Consider the following 19,692-nt stretch of genomic DNA (forward strand, 5'->3'; position numbering starts at 1 on the left):
CAGATAAGAGTGGTGATTAAAACAGTCTTTGCCATCTGCTAGTGGAGGACACATACATTTTTTTAAAAAATCACGAAAACATTTATATAATTAGAATTGTGACATCAGTGAAGGAGGAGTCTCAATACCCAGATGGCCCACCCTCTTTCTGCCCACTTCCACTCCACCAGCACCTAAGCTAGTGCCTCACACACGAGCAACTCAGTAGATGCTTTAAAAAGTGAACGATGAATGTATGACTGTACATGAACCACATGGAATATTTTAGATTAAACTTTAGTTTGAGATTCTGTAGATTCACACATAGTTGGAAGAAATAATTTAGAGATCCCTCACACACTGTTTCCCAGTTTCTCCCAGTGATAACATCTTTAAAAACCATAGTACAATATCACAGCTGGAACACTGATATTATTCAGAATTCTCCCCAGCTTTATTGGTACTCATTTGTGTTTCTATTTAGATCTGTGTGATTATTTACATATGTAGATCTGTATCTGCCACCAGTCAAGATAAAAAAGCAGTTCCATCACCACACCTGCTACCATCCCCTTCTTCCCAACCCCTGTCTTTAACCCCTGGAGACCACTAATCTGTTCTGCATTTCTACAGTTTTGTCATTTCAAGAAAATTATAAAAATGGAATCATACAGTATAACCCTTTTCTTTTGTAATTCAGTATAATTCTCTGGGGATTCGTCCAAGTTGTTGCATGTATTGTTAGTTCATTTGATACCTTAAAAATTTAACTCAAATGGATTACAGACTTAAATATAGACATAGAAAATAGTCCTTTTATTGCTAAATAGTATTCCATGGTACAGATGTGTTAACAGCTTGTTTAATAATTTATCCATTGAAGGACATCTAGGTTGTTTCCAGTTTTGGGCTGTTAACAAATAATGGCTACTATGAACATTTGTGTATAGATTTTTATGTGAACATATTTTTCCATTTCTCTGGGATAAATGCCCAGAAATGCAGTTGCTGGATCATGTGGTAATTGCATGTTTAGTGTTTATAAGAAAGTGCCATGCTGTTTTCTGGAGGGCTATACGATTTTATATGAAGGAGAGCAATGTAGGAGAGATACAGTTTCTCCATATCCTTACCAGCCTTTGGTTATGTCACTATTTTTTGTTTTAGCCATTCTGATAAGTGTATAGTAATATCTCATTGTGGTTTCAATTTGCATTTCCCTAATGGCTGATGAAATTGAACATCTTTTCATGTACTTATTTGTCATTTGTATATCCTCTTTAGTGAAATTTGTGTTTGTCTTTGCCCATTTTCTAATTAGACTTTTTTGCCTTTTTTTTTTCTAACTGTTAAGTTTTGAGAGTTCTTGATATATTCTACATACTAGTCTCTTGTCGGATATATGGTTTACAAATATTTTCTCTCAGTCCGTAACTTGTCATCCTTTTAGTGGGGTCTTTTGTTGCAGAGCAGAGGCTTTAATTTTTGATTAAGTCCAATTTGTCAGTTTTTCTTTTTATGGATCATGCTTTTGGTGTCAAGTCTAAGAACTCTTTGCCCGTGGCTAGATCCCCCAAATTTTCTCCTATGCTTTTTTCCTAAACATTTTATACACTTATGTTTACGTTTAAATCTGTAATACATTTTGAGTTAATTTTTGTTTAAGGTATGAGGTTTAGTTCAAGGTTTATTTTTAGCCTATGGATCTTCATTTACTGGAGCACCATTTGTTGAAAGGGTATCCTTCCTCCATTGAATTACTTTTGCACTTTGTCAAAAATCATTTGGGCTTATCTGTGTGTGTCTATTTCTGGGTGTTCTCTTCTGCTCGGTTGATCTTTGTGTCTCTCTCTCCACCAGTACCAAACTATGTTGATTATTCTAGCTGTATAGTAAGGCTCAGTATCGGGTAAAGTCACTCCTGATATTTATTCATTTTCAAGATTGTTGAGCTATTCTAGCTCTTTTGCCTTTCCATATAAATTTAGAATTTTTGCTACGTCTACCAAAAAACCTTGCTGGGATTTTGATACGAATTGCATTAAAACTATACGTCAATCTGGAGAGGACTGACATTTCTTTCTACATTGAGTCTTCTGATCCTTGAGCATGGTATGTCTTTTCATTTACTTAAATCTTTGATTTCTTTCATCAATAGTTTATAAATTGTCAGCATGCAGATTATTTACATCTTTTTTTAAGTTCATACCCAAGTATTTCATTTTCTGTGGAGTGATTATAAATGATACTGTTTTAAATGTCAGTATCTGCACACATGTTTATTGTTAGTATATAGAAATGACATTGATTTTTACAGACTGCTTTTACATCTTTGTGACCTTGCTCAACTCACTTATTTGTTCTAGTGGTTTTATAGATTCCTTGGGATCTGCTACACAGACAATCATATATCTGCAAATAGTACCGTTTTATTTCTTTCTTTCCAGTCTGTGTGTCTTTTTCTTTTTCTTGCCTAATTGTCCTGGCTAGAATCTTCAGTACAATGTTGAGTAGAAGTGACAAGAGAGGAAATCCTTGTTTTGTTCCTGATCCTAGGAAGAAACCATCGTTTTTCACCATTAAGTATGATGTTTGCTTTTGTTTATTTTTTTGGTGGATGCTCTCTATCAAGTTGAAGTAGTTCTCTTCTGTTCCTAACTTGCTAAGAGTTTTTATCATAAATGAGTGTTGGATTATGTCAGATTTTTCTACATTGGTTGATATGATTACATGATTTTTCTTCTTTAGCTTGTCGATGTGGTCGCTTACATTCACATGTTGAACCACCCTTGCATACCTTAAATAAATCCTTCTTCGTCATGGTGTGTAATTCTTTTTACAGATTGTCAGAGTCAATTTGCTAGTATTTTGTTGAGGATTTTTGTGTCAAAGTTCATGAGAGAGATTGGTTTGTAGTTTTTGTTGTTTTTGTCATGCCTTTGTCTGGTTTTGGTGTCATTGTAATATTGGCCTCATAAAATGAGTTTGGAAGTATTCCTTCCTCTTCTATTTTCTGGAAGAAATTATGTAAAACTTGTGTTAATTCTTCTTTAAATATTAGATGATATTTTCCAGTGAAGTCATCTGGGCCTGGGGATTTCTCTTTCGGGACCCTTTACATTACAAATTTGATTTTATGGTTATAGAACTATTCAAGTTATCTAATATTGATGGATTTTTGATGGTCTGTGGTTTTGAAGAAATTGATCTGTTTATTCTAAGCTGTCAAATTTGTGAACATAAAGTTGTTCATGGTATTCTGTTACTATCCTTTTAATGGCTACAAGATCTATTAAAATAGCTCCTGTCTCATGCTTGATATTAGTGATTTATCTCTTCTCTCTTCTTTGTCAGTCTTGCTAGTGGTTTATCAGTCTTGATTCTTTTTCAAAGAATCATCTTTAAATTTCGTTGATTTTGCTTGTTTTTTTCCTCTTTTCAATTTCATAGATTTCTGCTCTTAATTTATTATTTCCTTTCCTCTGCTTACTTTGGTTTTGTGTTGCTAATCTTTTTCTAGGTTCTTAAGTTCCCTTTATGGAAAATTATATCATTGAGCAGTGGGGAGTGACTGACTTAATGACAGGACAACAGCATAGTTGCTTTCTGTGTATCCTAAGGAAGGAATGCAGAAAAAAAAAATTGAATGAAGACACTTTATTTATTCTTATCTAACTGTAGCCTTATATTAAAAGAGAAGTATAAAATATTTCGGTGCTACTGAGATGTCAGTTGGCCTAGAAATAAAGGAGAAAATTTTCTGTATTGGTAGTTTTAAAAAAGGAAAGGAGAATTCTGTAAGACAGATATATTAATGGAAAAAAGAATAGACAAGAGAAGAGTATCTTAGAAAAGATAACTTTGTTTATAACCAAAGTATGAAAGAATAAAGTCTTATAATAGAAACTGAATGCTGGATAGTGGAGTTGGAGGGGCAAAAAGAAAATATATAAGGAAAGAAAAGACTATCTATAGTTTTAAAAAAATAAACAATTAGTATAAATACTAGAAATTCTTCTTAATTTTCTATGCTATTCATAGGTATTATAGGTATTAGAAGTAAATTCATTTATTTCTAATGTGGTAATAACCATACTCTACCTTTATAAGTTTCAAAATGCTTTTACTTACTAATCATAGATTATATTGTATAACAATTTCTAAAGCTCCTTTACATACATTATTTTATCTGATCCTTGAGATTATCGTAAGGTTAGATATTATTGTCTTCATTTTAGATAAACACCTGGCTCAGAGTCACAGGGCTAGCAAATGGTGCAGCCAAGAGCAGAACCTCGCTTTTTGGTTCCTAATTTAGCGTGGTAGAGCCATTTCCTGGGACCCCATGCTGTTTACCTCTTACATTTATTCCCTCTCTACATCAATTCAGGAATCAAAGGTTAAATGGTATAGACTTCCTCCTAAAAGAAATGGAATTGAATTCCAAGTTACCCTTCTATTCTCTTGGAATTACTCCCTCTTTAAAAGTAATAATATATATGCATGTTGGAAGAAATTCTCCCCCAACATAAGATGAGACCACAGACCTGTGTGTGCCATATGTAGAGTTTTGTGTTGCTTGTTGGTCTATTGTTTTTAATTAATTCTTTTCTTTTATTTTGGGGGGAAGGTAATTCGGTTATTGATTGATTTATTTTGATGGGGGTAACTGGGGATTGAACCCAGGACTTTGTGCATGCGAAACCTGTGCTCTACCACTGAGCAATACGCTCCCCACCACCACTGATTGTTTTTAGTAGGTGGCAGTTAAGCAGAGATGCCAGAAACTCCAGTCTTGTTCTTCACACCAAAGGAAACAGATGTCTCACATTTTCACAAAGTTTATGGCAGTTCAGACTTATGACCCTCCTAAAGATAAATGAGAGCTGTCAAACCAAGGGTCCTTGTTCACCAAGATTGCCTTCTGCTGCTTTTTACCCATTTCTGTCTCATTCTTCCTCCCTAACCCTTCTTCTGTCTTTTTTCTTTTTCTTCTTTTTTTTCCCCCCTTTTTCCCTCCTGGGCTTCTTTTTCTTTCTTGGTTTGTTTGGTTTTTTTCCTTTTCTTTTTATTATTAGCCAACGCACATGAAGTTTAATTGTCAACTGCTTTCTTTTGCAATCCAGAGGGGCTGCAGTGCAGTATACTTCCTCTTTGTGATAACTTCCTCTTTGCCCTACAATCAGCTGGAACCAGATAAACACAGACATGATATCTTAACTATCTGGAGAGTGCCTAGGGCCTGGGTTATGATAATGGAGTTTCAGTCAAGAATTTGAACACTACCTAAAAATACACTATGCTGCTTTGGTATATTTTAAAATTCACTTAGAAATGGGATTTTTTTTTCTGCCACCAATAGATAGATTTATATTGACATGTATAAATAAACATGTAGCTATTCTCTGCAGTTAAGAGAAGTGGATGTAGACTTACCAGACTTCACTATTCTAATATAACTGGAAACAGTTTTGTTCTTAGACTTAAATATAATCTTTACATTTATTTTCTCAACTGTCATTGTGATTTTTTTATAGTGAAGGTTCTGTCTTGTCTCTCATCCTAACATCTCTAGATATAAATAACTTTTCTGTAGAGAAAAAGAGACAGGAAATGAGAGTTCACATTTTAAGACTTGTCATTTTCTAAAAAGTGCACATCATTGAACACCTAATAAATCCCCCCCAAATGTTGAAGATACCCAAATTTTTTTTAATTGTTATTAAGCCAGAGTTCTAACTTAATGGTAAACATTGACAGTGTATTGTCATTCTTCAGTCATTATTTACAAGACTCAAAAGGCAAATAGCCTATTGCTTTGCTTTATGTTTCTGGTCAGCCACATATCAGAGTTCCATTTTTAAGTCATGGCAGAAGTGGCTTTACATAACCACTTAATGCAAATCCTGATTAAGTTTTGTCAAAGAAGTCATCTGGTATCTGTATACAAAATAACAGAATTGAGGGGCTATTTATTTTCCATGTCCTTTGGTTTTTATCTGGCTCTGCTATTCTTATTTAAAAAGAGCAGAGAGAATGACCTTCCGAGTGTAAGCCAAAGTCATAGAATATAGCTTAGCTTCATATCTTGATATAAAAATCTTGTTCCTCCAATGCCTATAAGTAGGAAATGTATAGAAAATGACTCATGGCATAGAATACAGTCTTTTTGCTATTTATGGTTCTGGCAAATATTTAACATTAATCTTAACACATTATCTTCCTCTTCTCCGTTTTACTTTTCCTAAATATGCTCTGAAATAAATAATATATAATATTTTTGATATTTTGCTAAGTTTTAAAAGGTTGAGAATCAATTTTTTTTAGGGTTTTGTTTTTTTTCTGTTGGGGAGGTAATTGGGTTTATTTATTATTTATTTCTTTTAATGGAGGTACTGGGGATTGAACCCAGGACCTCGTGCATGTTAAGCATGTGCTCTACCACTGAGCTACACCTTCCCCCAAGAATCAATTTGAATTGCTTTGGAATTCCAATTTTTCAGGACACAGAATCCTGGTGTGTTCCCATGTTAATTCTGGAGAAAATAACCCAAATTTCGAGAACTAAATCACCATTCCTAGTAGAAGGAGATAATCACACCATTTCCTTCAGGGAACATTGCAAACATCGTGCTTAAAGCAAGGTCCAAGGTCCAAACATCTATATTCTGTTACCCAGTTTGTTGGTTGTGTTTATTCGTCATGAACTCGCTGTCATGCTGTCTTGCCTCCAAGCCTTTGTGTTAACTACCCCCTGCTTCAGATACTTTTTGGTTTCTCTGGGACTTTCTTACCCTCTTCCCTCAAGAGACTGGGTTACAGAAACTTTATGTGTGCTACACTTTTCTGTTACTGCCTTTGCTTCTGGCTTGCTTTCTCACTAAATATGATCTCCTTGAGAACAGAAAACTTAACACGTTCGTGATTATGTCTTTACTTGGCCTAAAGCGTGGCACATAACAAGTGTTAAATAAATGAGTACAATTTACAGGAAAAATCGTTGCTTAATTTCATATTGCTTTCAGATTTAAAAGCCATTATAAATCCCTTATACCAAAATATTTGTTATCTTGATGAATACTACACTTTTGTGTACAAGTGGGGAGTTTCAGTAATTCAGTTATATTTTAAATTTGGGGACTGGGAATGGATTCTTTAGTATGAGATCTCCAATTGCCTTTGAAGAAAAAAAATTTTAGCTCATCTACCCAGAGGAAATAATTAGTATAATATGTTACTCATTAATGTGAATTTTTGAAATAGCTGAGTTGTTTGTTTTTTTAATAGTAAACTAGAGAGTTTGCTGTATCCTAGTATAGAGCTTTGAGCTTGAGTAGAGTCTGGTTCTGCATCCTCATGTAAGTGTGAGTAGAGCATTAACTTAGTTGTTTCTTCCATAGACTACAAACTTCCTGAAAGTAAAGTTTGGGGCTATCGTATTTTTGTGAAAATTTGTGAAAGGAAGGGAACATTACAGTGGAAATCTTAGTTCTTTATGTGAACTCTGTATGGTAGAATGCATATATGGCCAATTTCAAAAAATAGAACTTGTATTCTAAATATAAAATGCTTTCTGAAAATAAGCAAAAGGTCCTATTAGGATTAGGAAAACCACAACTTTGGGATTGGTTTTATACAATATTGTCAAGTCTTCCAGGCCAAGTGGGTCTAAAAATTAAACCATAAAGAGCAAATGGACTTTTCAAATTTTATCTACCAATAAAAATTGGGAAGGACAGTGTTTGTGGTCTCTAAGTAGATCTTTATTCAGGAAGACATAAAATGGAAACTCTAAATGCCAATATTCCTGAGGCTTATTTGTGAACATTATATTTTAGGATTTTTATAAAAGTTCGTCTTCTGCCAAAAAGGAAACTTGAGTTTGAGAACCAGTCTCCAAGGACTTGATACTGAATGAATTTAACTGTTTGTCTAACATTGGTTGATTTCATTATTTTTGGCACAAGATCAGAATAGCTTAGACATAGCATCTGTATGAATGTTTATGAGAATTTTCCTTCACTATTATGATTTCTCAACATATGTAAATTTCTTTCGGAGTGATATATGTTTACATTATATAAACAAGTAGTTCAAACTTGTTTAGACTTTAACTTTCATGCTGTGATTATAAAGTTAATGAAACGAACTTTCACTAGTCCTGGTTCTTAACCTTTTCAGGAACTCAGCTTCTTCCTCTGTACAATTGGGATAATAGTGCCTACCTCTTAGGACTTTTGTGGGAATTAACTGACATAGTATACATAAAACCTCCAGCACAAAATAAGCATTTCATAGATAGATAGTGATAGGGTGAAATCAATAGTTATTTTTATTATTAAAGCCATGTGCAGGGATTGTGTTAGGTATTTCGCTTGCTTGTTTGTTTTTGATCATGTGATCCTAGATTAGCCCAAATGTGTCTTTTAAATAAGAAATAACCATTAAGGAATACTTTGCAGTAATCATGTAGTGATCTCTTTAGGCTGATAGTGAAGATATGTGTCAGCAGGTTGCAGATTAATATTTATGGCATGACTCCATTTGTGTAATAAAGAGGGGTTTATCATTACACATATTTAAGGAAAAGTTTTTGAAGAATACACAGTAGTTTCTTAGGAATTACTTTTGAGGAATGAGAATGGGGAGACCAAGTAGAGAGGGAAACCTTTCATCTGTACCCCCTTGTACAGCTGAAATGTTGTTGAATATTGTTGAACATGTATTACTTTTATAATAAAAAACAAAAATAAAGACCATTGAATGTTTTGGCAGCAATTGGTAGACTGAGGATTGTAAATAGAATAAACTGCCTAATGTGCTGGTGAAATCTAAGAGTAAGTTTTTTTTTTTTTTATCATAACTGATAACATCAGTAGAATTAAATCCATAATTATAAAAATGAAGATATAATGATGAATTATATAGAGAGGTTGCTGTTAAAATTATAATTCATTAATCCAAAATGCCTTGCACGATGCTGGGTACCTTAAAGATGTATTCCTGATAGTTTTAAATTCAGAGTAATTTCTGTTCTGTAAAAAATGCAAACAATACAGAAAAGTTGAAAATGAAATTCCTCTGTAGTAACACCACCACTGAAGTTTATTTACTGTTAGTGATTTGATGTATATTTTTCTGCAATTTTTTCTATGGGCTTATGTAAACCCATATATAATTATATGCATATATTTCTTAAATAAAAATGAGATATTATTATATGTACTGTTCTGCAACATGCTTTTTTTTCACTTGATACATTTATATAAGTATGTAACTATATAAGTATATAACTATATACTTATCTCTTTCTTTTAACTAAACTGTTATGCCATAATTTACCCAATTTTGTTGATGAAAGTTAAAGTTCTTTGCATTGCCTTGCTGTGTTGAACACTCCTATCTTGTTATGTATTTCTATAGAATAAATGCCCAGAAGTAGAATTTTCAGATGACAAGGTATCTTTATTTTAAAATTTGATAGCCAGGGCCAGATAGCCCACCAGTGAAATTGCCTTACGCTTCCAGCAGATTGCAGGGAGACGGGTTGATAATCAAGTATATGAAACAAAGAGTATACGAAATGATAGCAAAATGCTGTTTATTGGTGGGCTTGTGCCAAAACAGATCTCTCATCTACTAGGCAAAAATAACATTTTTTAACAAGGGGAACAGAAAAAAAGGATGTACTGTCCTATTGGGTATCCCAGCATTCCTAGTATGCTGTCTTGTTTCATTATTCATGTGCTGGCAGCATCTGCTTCAAGATGTGATGGTTCAACTTGTGTAAACCTATTTTTCAAAACATAAAGAAGTCATACACCTTTATAAGACCACTAAATTTCGTTCGACCTGTTATCCTATATTTCACTAGACGTACGATTAAAAGAGATTACAAGTAGTTTACCATTAAATGGGGAAATGTTAAATTTTACTAATCATGCTAAAATGTAAATTAAAGTAAGGCTAAGTATCATAATTATTACAAATACCTTTTGACACATCAATTTCACATATAGAAATTTATCCCAAGCAAATAATTACGGGTACATCACCACCATCTATTTCCTGAACTTTTTTGTCATCCCAAACAGAAACTCTGTATTCATTAAGCACTAACTCACCATTCTCTCCTCTTTGTCCAGGCCCTGGTAACTTCTCATCTACCTTCTGTCATACGAATTTGCCTCTTCTAGATATTTTGTGCAAGTGGAATCATGTTATATTTGTCCTTTTGTGTCTGTCTTATTTCAATTAGTGTAATATTTTCAAGGTTCATCCATGTTATAACATGTACCAAAACTTCATTTCTTTTTATGGCTGAAAAATACTCCTTTGTATGTATAAACCACATTTTGTTTATTCATTTATCTGTTGATAGACACAGGCTGTTCCCACCTTTTGGCTATGAATAATTCTGCTATGAACATTGGTGCACAGATATCTGTTTGAGTCCCTTTTGGATGTATGCCTAGGAGAAGAATTGCTGGGTCATATGGTAATACTATGTTTAACTTTCTGAGGAGCCACCAAAGTGTTTTCCACAGCAGCTGCAGCATTTTTTATTTCTACCACCAAAGTAAGGGGGTTCAGATGTTTCCATATCCCGGCCAACACTTATTTTCTTTTTCCTTTTTTTTTTTTCTTCTTTAAATTATAGCCGTCCTTGGGTGTGAAGTGGTAGCTCATTCAGTTTTTTTTTTTTTTAATTAAAAAAATTTTCTTTTTAGGTGGGGAGGTAATTAGGTTTACTTATTTATTTATTTCTTTTGGAGGAGGTACTGGGGATTGAAACCCAGACCTCGTGCCTGCTGAGCATGCGCTCTGTCACTTGAGCTGTATACCCTCCCCCCAGCTCATTCTGTTTTTGATTTACATTTACCTAGTGACTAATAGTGTTAAACATTTTTTCAAGTGCTTATCTTTGGACAGATATCTAGTCAAATACTTCTCCTGTCTTAAAATTGGGTTATTTGTTTTTTATGTTGTTGAGTTGCAGGAGTTCTTTACATATTTTAGACATTAGCATTAGAAATAAATTGAGGGGAGATCAAAGAAATCAAATAATTAGAAACAGCCTTTGAGTCACATATAGGCAATTTCCCATCCCATTACCCTTGCAGGCTTTGCCAGTGTACTTATGTTGGCATCAATACCTCATAATAACCTCCCTTCTCTCACCATCCTAAAAATACCCCATCAGCAACCAAACTGTCCTGCATCAATATCACCAGCTTATGGTGAGCTTGGAGAACTATCCAATCCAAAATTTACAGTCTCCTTTACTTACTATTTTCCCATCAATTTTCCTTTGTCATTTACTTAAAATTTAGTTAATTTTACTCCAACAAAGTTTTTTCTGTCATGTGAATATATATATTCACTCTTTCCCAAGACTCTCATAGTTACCTCAAATAACTGTTCGATCTAGTCTCTTCTATTTTTAAATCCTCCTCTTTTGGGGGAGGAAGTTGGTTTTTTTTTTTTTTTTTTTTTTTACATTAAAATAACTAACATCTATGAACCTATCTCTTAGAATTAATTTTTTAAAGAAATACAGCATTATGTAATTGAAGTCTCTTGTACGCTTTCCAATTCTTTCCCAGAGGCATCTCCTCTTTGGAAGTTGGTGTGTATCCCTCCCCTTCCAACTTGTACTCTAATTATAAGTGTGCCTCTACAAATAATAACGTAGTTTTTTGTGTTGAAATTTGCACAAATTTCAATATATTGTACATATGATTCTTCAACTTGATTTTTCCTTCATTATGTTTTTGAGACTTAATGTATATAAAAACATTTAGATCAGGTTCATTGATTTAAACTATGACATGTCTTTTACATAGGATCATTATACCATGATTATTTTTCTCTATTGATAGGTGTTTAAGTTGTTTCTCATTTTTTTTTACTGTTACAGTGCCTTAATGAATATTCATATGCCCATGTGGGAGTCATGTTCTATGCACATCTCCAACTTCGCTAGATAAATGCTAAATTATGCTGACAAAATGGTTACAGTGATATTTCCTTTTTACTTTATTTCTGAGCAAAAATATGGTGTTGATCATGACTGGTAAGCATTGTTATAATGGAAAGGACACTGGATGAAAATTAGAATGGAGTTTCAGCTCCAGAACTAATTGCTTAGATAACTTATTTAAAGTTATTCCATCTATCTGAGTCTGTTTCTCCTCCTGCAAAGTAAAGTCAAATTGAATGTAATCTCCAAAGTCTTTTCCAACCCTGATGCTTTGTGGTTTTAGTGCCAATGAAACATGTGTTGAGAGACAGAAGAGCCATACATTTTTTAATGAAATTAAATCTAAGAACTAATGTCAGCAGTCCCTAAAGTCTTTAAGTAGTTCAAAAGTTCAGTTCAAAAGAGTCTCAAATCTCCATTTACTATATAATTTTTATAAACACTGTCTTAATTCAAGATACAGTTTTAAAATTATTACTCAATTGAATGTTTTCTGATTTGCATAATTAGTTGTATTTCAAGAGTACTTTTTAAAGATATTTTAAAATGCAAAATAAGGTATTAGATTTGCATTATGGTTAACAAATTCTGTGAACTAACCTAAAAACCTAAATTTCTTATGACACATTGATTTGTGGTTAAAACATATTCAGCTACAGACACTTCACTTTAAAGTGAACATTTGGAACCCAATGCTTTTGCAAGCTGGAGACTTCCTGTAACTTTAATTTCAGGAAATCCTAGGCAAATATACAGTTACAACTCTAGAAAATTTATGGATGGTGTGTACTGTGATGGAAATGAAAATGTCACTGCTGAAAGAGTTGCATTTTGGGGGCTTGGAAGGACCAAGAACTTCCTTCTTAGGCTTTGTTTTCTCCACTAGCAGTATCATTCAATTTACTACTCCTGGAGAAAGGCAGACAAGATTAAAGTCATGGTATGGAGAAGTTTTTAACAAATACTTTGCAAAAGGGCGAAGATAACTTTAGGGGCAATGATGGTAAATAACTTATTTGAGTCACCAAATTAAGATGAGCCATAATTATTTATTCCAGTTCGAAATCTTCATTAGAAGTTGTCTTTGCTTTCCTTTAACGTAAAATGTTAGGTTTTCATTTCTGTAAATTTTTGGCCTTAGATTACTGGACAATTCAGTCATCTTTTGTGTTAAAAATTACCATAAGAGTATTTAGTACAACCTTATAAAGGGGTTACTATTGACGATAGTCTTCAAGATATTAAAGTATCCCAGTCTTACTTGAAGGTATAAGATGGCCTTTCTCTCTTTGTAACAAAACTGAGAACACCTTAATTCTATAATGCCCTGCCTGACCTTTCTGCTAGGATCGAGGATTTTCCCTACGTGGTTGGCTATCTGTTATATGTGAGTTTTGAACTGTCACTTTTTTTTTAAACATTTTTTATTGATTTATAATCATTTTACAATGTTGTGTCAAATTCCAGTGTAGAGCACAATTTTTCATTTATACATGAACATATATATATTCATTGTAACAATTTTTCTCTGTGAGCTACCATAAGATCTTGTATATATTTCCCTGTGCTATACAGTATAATCTTATTTATCTATTCTACATAAACTGTCACTTTTTAAGATTTCATTTTGTTTGCTTTTAACTTTATTAAATAGCTATTTAGCATGTTTTCTGCCCTTTCCCCCCCTTTAATAATAGGAATTTAAAAATGCATTTTTATTTTTATTTATTATTGTATTATTTTATTTTGGCAAGGGGGAGGTAATTAGGTTTATTTACTTTTAGAGGAGGTACTGGGCATTGAACCCAGGACCTGGTGCATGCTAAGCATGCGCTCTACTACTTGAGCAATACCTCCCCACCAACAGGAATTTTTTTTAAATTTATTTTTTATTTATTTATTTTGGGGGGAGGTAATTAGGTTTTATTGATTGATTGATTTTTGATGGAGGTACTGGAGATTGAACCCAGCACCTCTCACGTGCCAAGCAGACACTCTACCACTGAGCTATACCCTCCCCACCAATAATAGAGATTTTTTTTTTTTTTCAGTTTCATTTTCACTCCGGTTTTTAATACAAGACTCAGCAGAATAAAGCCTCAGCTGATCAGCAGTTTTGATTGATGGAATTCACATCTGTTGTGTTTCCCAAATGTATTTTCCCCCCACCTTTCAACATTCTCATCATGATTTTGTTGTGCTAGATCATGATACTACAGGCCTCTGGTTCAGATCACTGTTACTCAGTAGCCAAAAATAACGTTAAGACTGCAAGGTTGTGACTAAAGCTGTTAGAGACAAACAAAAAATTTATAGTAGAAGTGATACTCTTCTTTTTCTGTTGATTCAGTATGCAACTTTGGGCAGTTAGTTTCATTCCATGTAGCTTTCATTTCTTCATTTGTAAAATGAAGCTAATAGAAGCTGTCTTGTGGATTTTGTAAATAATGCAGTTATAAAACATTTGTGAGTTGTGATGTCTGTTGAATTGGATATTAGTAATAAACCTTTAATAGATATTTTAAGAAGCTATTTTCTCAGAACTATCCATTTCCCTACCCCAAGAAACATACCTTACTTTATTGTAGTTGTCTAAGACATGACTGGTTATAGAGGATAGAAACATGGGTAACTATTATAATCTAAAAGTATAGCATTGTTGCTTATTTTAAAAATCATAGTTGCTTACATAATTTAATCATATCTATTCTGTGAGCTGTTTACTAGTCTTAATAAATGTTAAATTATAAATTCAGGTACTAGATTTTTTCTTAAAATTTTTAATCCTTAATACAAGGGGATTACTTAGGTTTCTGAGTTTTATTCAACTCATCTGCTTTAATTTTCTATAGCTATAATTTTTGTCTAAGGTTTCTTTTATGAAATAAGTAATACAAACATGAAAAACTATTTTGATGATAAATGTTAATTTTTAAACTAGTAATTCAAGTGGTAGAATATTGGGATTATGGTAGTCTTTAAATTACAAATGTTCTCAGACTTATCCTTGAGCCTGTTTTGCGTGAATGCCTGAAGAATTTTTTTTTTTTTTGCAATCTTTGGAATTCAGTAGCTTAACTAGGACATGATTCAGTGTTTAATTATTTTATGACGATTTTCCCTGAGATACTGTGTGCCCTTTCAAACTGAATGTAGCTCAGTCTGTATGTAGACTTAAGTCTTGTTTCTAGAAGGTTTCTTTTCAATTTTCTTAATTTAAAAATTTTATTATATATCCATTCTCTTTCAGGATGCTGATTATGAATATGTTCATCTTTAAAATCTTCTGTAATTTTTTAATTTTCTCTAATTATTTTTTAACTTTGTTCAGGGCCTTTTTGTTAATGTTCTTAGTTCTACACTTCACGTCCCTTACTATGCTTTCTATAACATTATAAGTTCTTTGTCCTGCCTCCAGTGCAGGCTTCATTTTGGTAGTGGTTTTATTTCTTTCCACTTCTTTCTTGACTTGTGTCAACTTCTGTTTCAGTCCCTTTTTGGCTTAACTCTTGTATCCCTACTAGGAACTCCTGTTTTATGGACCAATTACTTCATTGAGTTCTTCTTCTTCTTCACTTTTTTTAATTCATTAGCAGTGTGTTCTGACACAACTTCCATCTCGTGCATGACATTTTTTTCTGAAGAGAGCTTTACCTCCCACTTCTTTTCTTTATTTCTTTGTTTTGTTTTTATAACATCTTTACATAGATTTGAAGCTGTTCCCTTTTTATTAATATTCATCCCTAAATTAGATGAATTCTTTGTAGTCTTGTGAGATTCCTAGGGGGAAGGGCCCAAGACCATGTTTTAAGCTAGCGCTAGTAAGAATTTTCCCAACTTAATGATGAAGATCCTTTTAACAAACTTATTTATGAATTCTTTTAGTCTTTACTTTTACTTAGGCAAATGTCATTAAAACAAACTTATTTGCGACTTCTTTTACTCCCTATTTTTACCATGACAACAGAGCTGCTGTTTTATTTTTTTAATTTTGATCTCTAATTTTGAAGGAAAGGCCAATACAAATTTTTCTGGACATAGTTCATTAATTGTACTTAAAAACAAACTTACATGAATATCCACGAAATAGTTTTAAGAAACAGTAGGACTGTACACTATCCATGAATATCTACAGAAATTCTGCAGATGTAGCCAGTAGCTATTATGTATAGATTTACTGAGGAAGTAATGTTGTTTTAAAGTGCCTTATGAATGTGATTAGTTTTCTCACTGCCCTAAAACTCTAAATTCAGAACATGTTAAGGTTATCCTCACTATATGGTTTGCACATTCTTGGCTTTTTTCTGTCCTATACTTTAAATCCCTCCTCCATACTCTCCCCTACAATAGGAGAAAAGATCTACCAACATCACCAAGTAAATGTGGTAAACCTATTTATATGGCTAGTTGCAGTATAATAGAAGGATGATTATAACATTTAATAGGTTATATCAAATAGATATTTTATATTAAATAGATAAATTCTTGAAATCTTCCCAAGCAAAATTATGGATAATTTTTTATTTTTCTTTTAAAACATTTTAAAACTATGTAATATAAAGAAGGGAATAGAAAGGTTTCAGGGACTAAATTTGAGAGCTCAGTTAGTTAAGAAGACCTAAATATCAGAAAGAGGTGGACCATAGACATTTTGTATAGCGTCCACCATTTCCCAGAGCCATTTTGGGGTAACACCCTTGGTATACTGAAACTTGGTATACAGAAACATTGGTATACTGGGAAATGTGAGAAACTGGAAATCAGATACTATTCATAAAAGAATCAGAATAATAATAGCAGATCTTCCTATCTTAACCAAGATGTTATAATAATTGAATGTGATTAGGTATGTGAAAGAAAGCACTTTATCCAAATGTTGTTGTTATTTGTTAAAATTTAAAAAGAGACCAAACTTGTTTCCAGCAGCCTTTTCAAGCAGCTGGAGCAAATCCCAGCATCTACCTTGGAGTGCCAAACCCTCTTTTTCTATGACCAGTGAAGATGCTAACAAGTCTTAAAACTACTCATTGGAGCAGTACGCAGCCACACATTTGTAGTGTTTGAGTAACAAGATCCCATTTTCTTGGGTAGAGTGTTTAGTATTTAGAAATCTTTTAAGGGAAGAACCCCCTGAACTTCGTTAATAGCTCTGGGAGGAAACTATTAACTTCTAGAGAGTTGTGGGACTCTACTCTCGAGTGCTTGGAAATTTGTCAAACAGTAGGAGGAAGGAAGGGGTAGGTGTAACTGCTCTCCTAGACCCTGTGAAAACACACATACACGTATACACTCTCCCTGCTCCGTGATAACTAAATGCAACAGTTCCTGTTTCCTATTGTGTTTCCCTTTCATTCCTGTTTAAAATAAAGACAGCCTGGTCAGGAGCTAACTAAATGTGACCAGTCTGAGGAGAAGGTTTTAGAGTGAGAATGAGAGGGATGGCATGGGTGGTGGTCCCTTCCTGTCTCAGAGGTGATGCCAATAAAAACAATTAAATTACCACAGGAGCCTAGGGTCAGAGTTAGACTTTAGATCTTAGCTTTTTGTTTCACAAGTGATTTCAAAGAAGGAGTGTGAAAGCACCAGTGACGGTGAGGAGGGAGAGGCTGGTGGAAGGTTGATTTATACAATGGTCAAACAGTGCTGAAACCTCGGTACTTCTTGCACAATCAGTCAAGAGACATGTCAGCAATTTCTGAGGCAATGATACAGTCTTTATTGTTTAGTTATGAGAATCATTATTATTCATTTTCGATATAATTACCGGTGTTTTTTGAGCTATCTAAAACTGTGCTGTCCAGAATGGTAGCTGCTAGCCGTGTAACTATTTAAGTTAAAATTTAATTAAAATTTTAACAAGATTGCAAATTCAGTTCCTCAGTCACACTAGCCACATTTCAAGTGCTTAATAGCCACATGTGGTTACTGACTGCTATATTGGACAGTGCAAATATAGACTATTTCCTTCGTCATGAAACATTCTAGTTGAAAGTACTGATCTAGAACAAACTCTGAGAGCAAAAATTTAATGTTAAATATATGTCGTTGACAATCAAATGATTAAGGTTCAAAGTACAGTATGTAAAATAATTGCCTTTTTTTAAATTGAAGTATAGTCAGTTTATAGTGTCAATTCCTGATGTACAGCATAATGTTTCAGTCATACACATACATACATAAATTCATTTTCATATTCTTTTTCATTATAGGTTACTACAAGATACTGAATATAGCTCCCTGTGCTATACAGAAGACACTTGTTTATCTATTTTATGTATAGTAGTTAATATTTGCAAATCTCAAACCTTCAGTTTATCCCTTCCCACCCCCTATCTCTTCAGTAACCATAAATTTGTTTACTATATCTGTGAGTCTGTTTCTGTTTTGTAGATAAGTTCATTAATGTCTTCTTTTTTCTTTTTTTAGATTCTACATATGAGTGATACCATGTGGTATTCTTCTTTCTCTTTCTGGCTTACTTCACTTAGAATGACAATCTCCAGGTCCATCCATGTTGCTGCAAATGGCATTATTTTATTCTTTTTTATAGATGAGTAATATTCCATTGTGTAAATATACTACAGCTTCTTTATCCAGTCATCTGTCAGTGGACAATAATTTCCTTTTAAAGATGAAACCTCCATTGTGGCAGGATTATTCTAGGCATAAATAATATTTCTAAAATGAGCATAAGTGTCTATTAAATAAAAGGACAGGTCATTGTTAATTTTAGATTCAAGGACTTTAGGGAAACATGTATGGATTTTTTTTTTTAAAAGGAGGTAATTTTCATTCAATTCACAATCCTTAAACACAAAATAAGTCGAGATGAAAAATGTAGACACAGTATTGGTATAATGAAAGTTACTGGTAAATAAAGGATAGAGCATGAAAAATCTGATTCAAACAATTACATAGGATCATTATACATTATTTTTTATTTTATGAAACCAAGATGTCCTCTTGAACATAAAGAGGACATAAAATCACTTAAATGTGATTTCTGTGACAAAATTTAAATATCAGTAAAAGAAGACTGATCAGATCCTTAATTCTAATGTAATATTGAGTTTTATTACTATATCCAGAGCAGCAAGGGGGAATACTTGAATTATGGGGAATTGAGCCCATTTTTTGGCATATATAGAAAAGTAAAAATTTAACAGTTAAGCACTTCATACTCTCTATATATGCTCTACACAGACTATCACATTTAATTATTTCATTTATTAGTAGTAATGGATGAAGTTTATTGAATGCTTATTCTGTGCCAGCCACCTTGCTTAACACTTTGCATGCACTGTCTTAAGAAATCTTCACAATATACAATCTTATTAGTTAGATATGTTTATTATGTCCATTTTACAGATGAGGAAATTGAACCTTGGAGAGTTTTGAAACTTGCCCACAATCATATGGCTCGTTAGGGATAGACCTGGGTTTTGAATGCAGTTCTGCTTTAATCAAAACCCCATGCCCTTAACCATGGTTGCCTTTCTACGCAGCAGGCTGAAGACCATATTAATAAAGAGCAGAGCAGGATTTAAATATATCCCTTTCTAACTTCAGATGTCATGTTCTCTCTAGTTTGTCATATGCCTCTCATATCAACTGTAAACAGGAAGAAATGACCATAATTTTATAATATTGAATGGAAATTCTTAAACTATTTTGGCACAGTTTTCCTAAATTTATTACACATCATGATTTAAGAATGCTGTGTGAACAAA

At 33.2% G+C, this 19,692-nt stretch overlaps 1 protein-coding gene and 1 non-coding gene across 5 annotated transcripts in view; one reads left to right on the top strand and one right to left on the bottom strand.

The window, feature by feature from the left end:
* The window catches only part of TAOK3 (TAO kinase 3), a 146,659-nt gene that overhangs the window by 25,265 nt on the left and 101,702 nt on the right, over window positions 1–19,692 (top strand). The window lies entirely within an intron of this gene.
* TRNAV-AAC (transfer RNA valine (anticodon AAC)) lies at window positions 6,367–6,439 on the bottom strand. Its single transcript has one exon. It is a non-coding gene; the product is annotated as a tRNA-Val (tRNA).

Source organism: Camelus bactrianus, chromosome 32 (genome assembly GCF_048773025.1).
Source record: "Camelus bactrianus isolate YW-2024 breed Bactrian camel chromosome 32, ASM4877302v1, whole genome shotgun sequence".
Classification (NCBI taxonomy): domain Eukaryota; kingdom Metazoa; phylum Chordata; class Mammalia; order Artiodactyla; family Camelidae; genus Camelus; species Camelus bactrianus.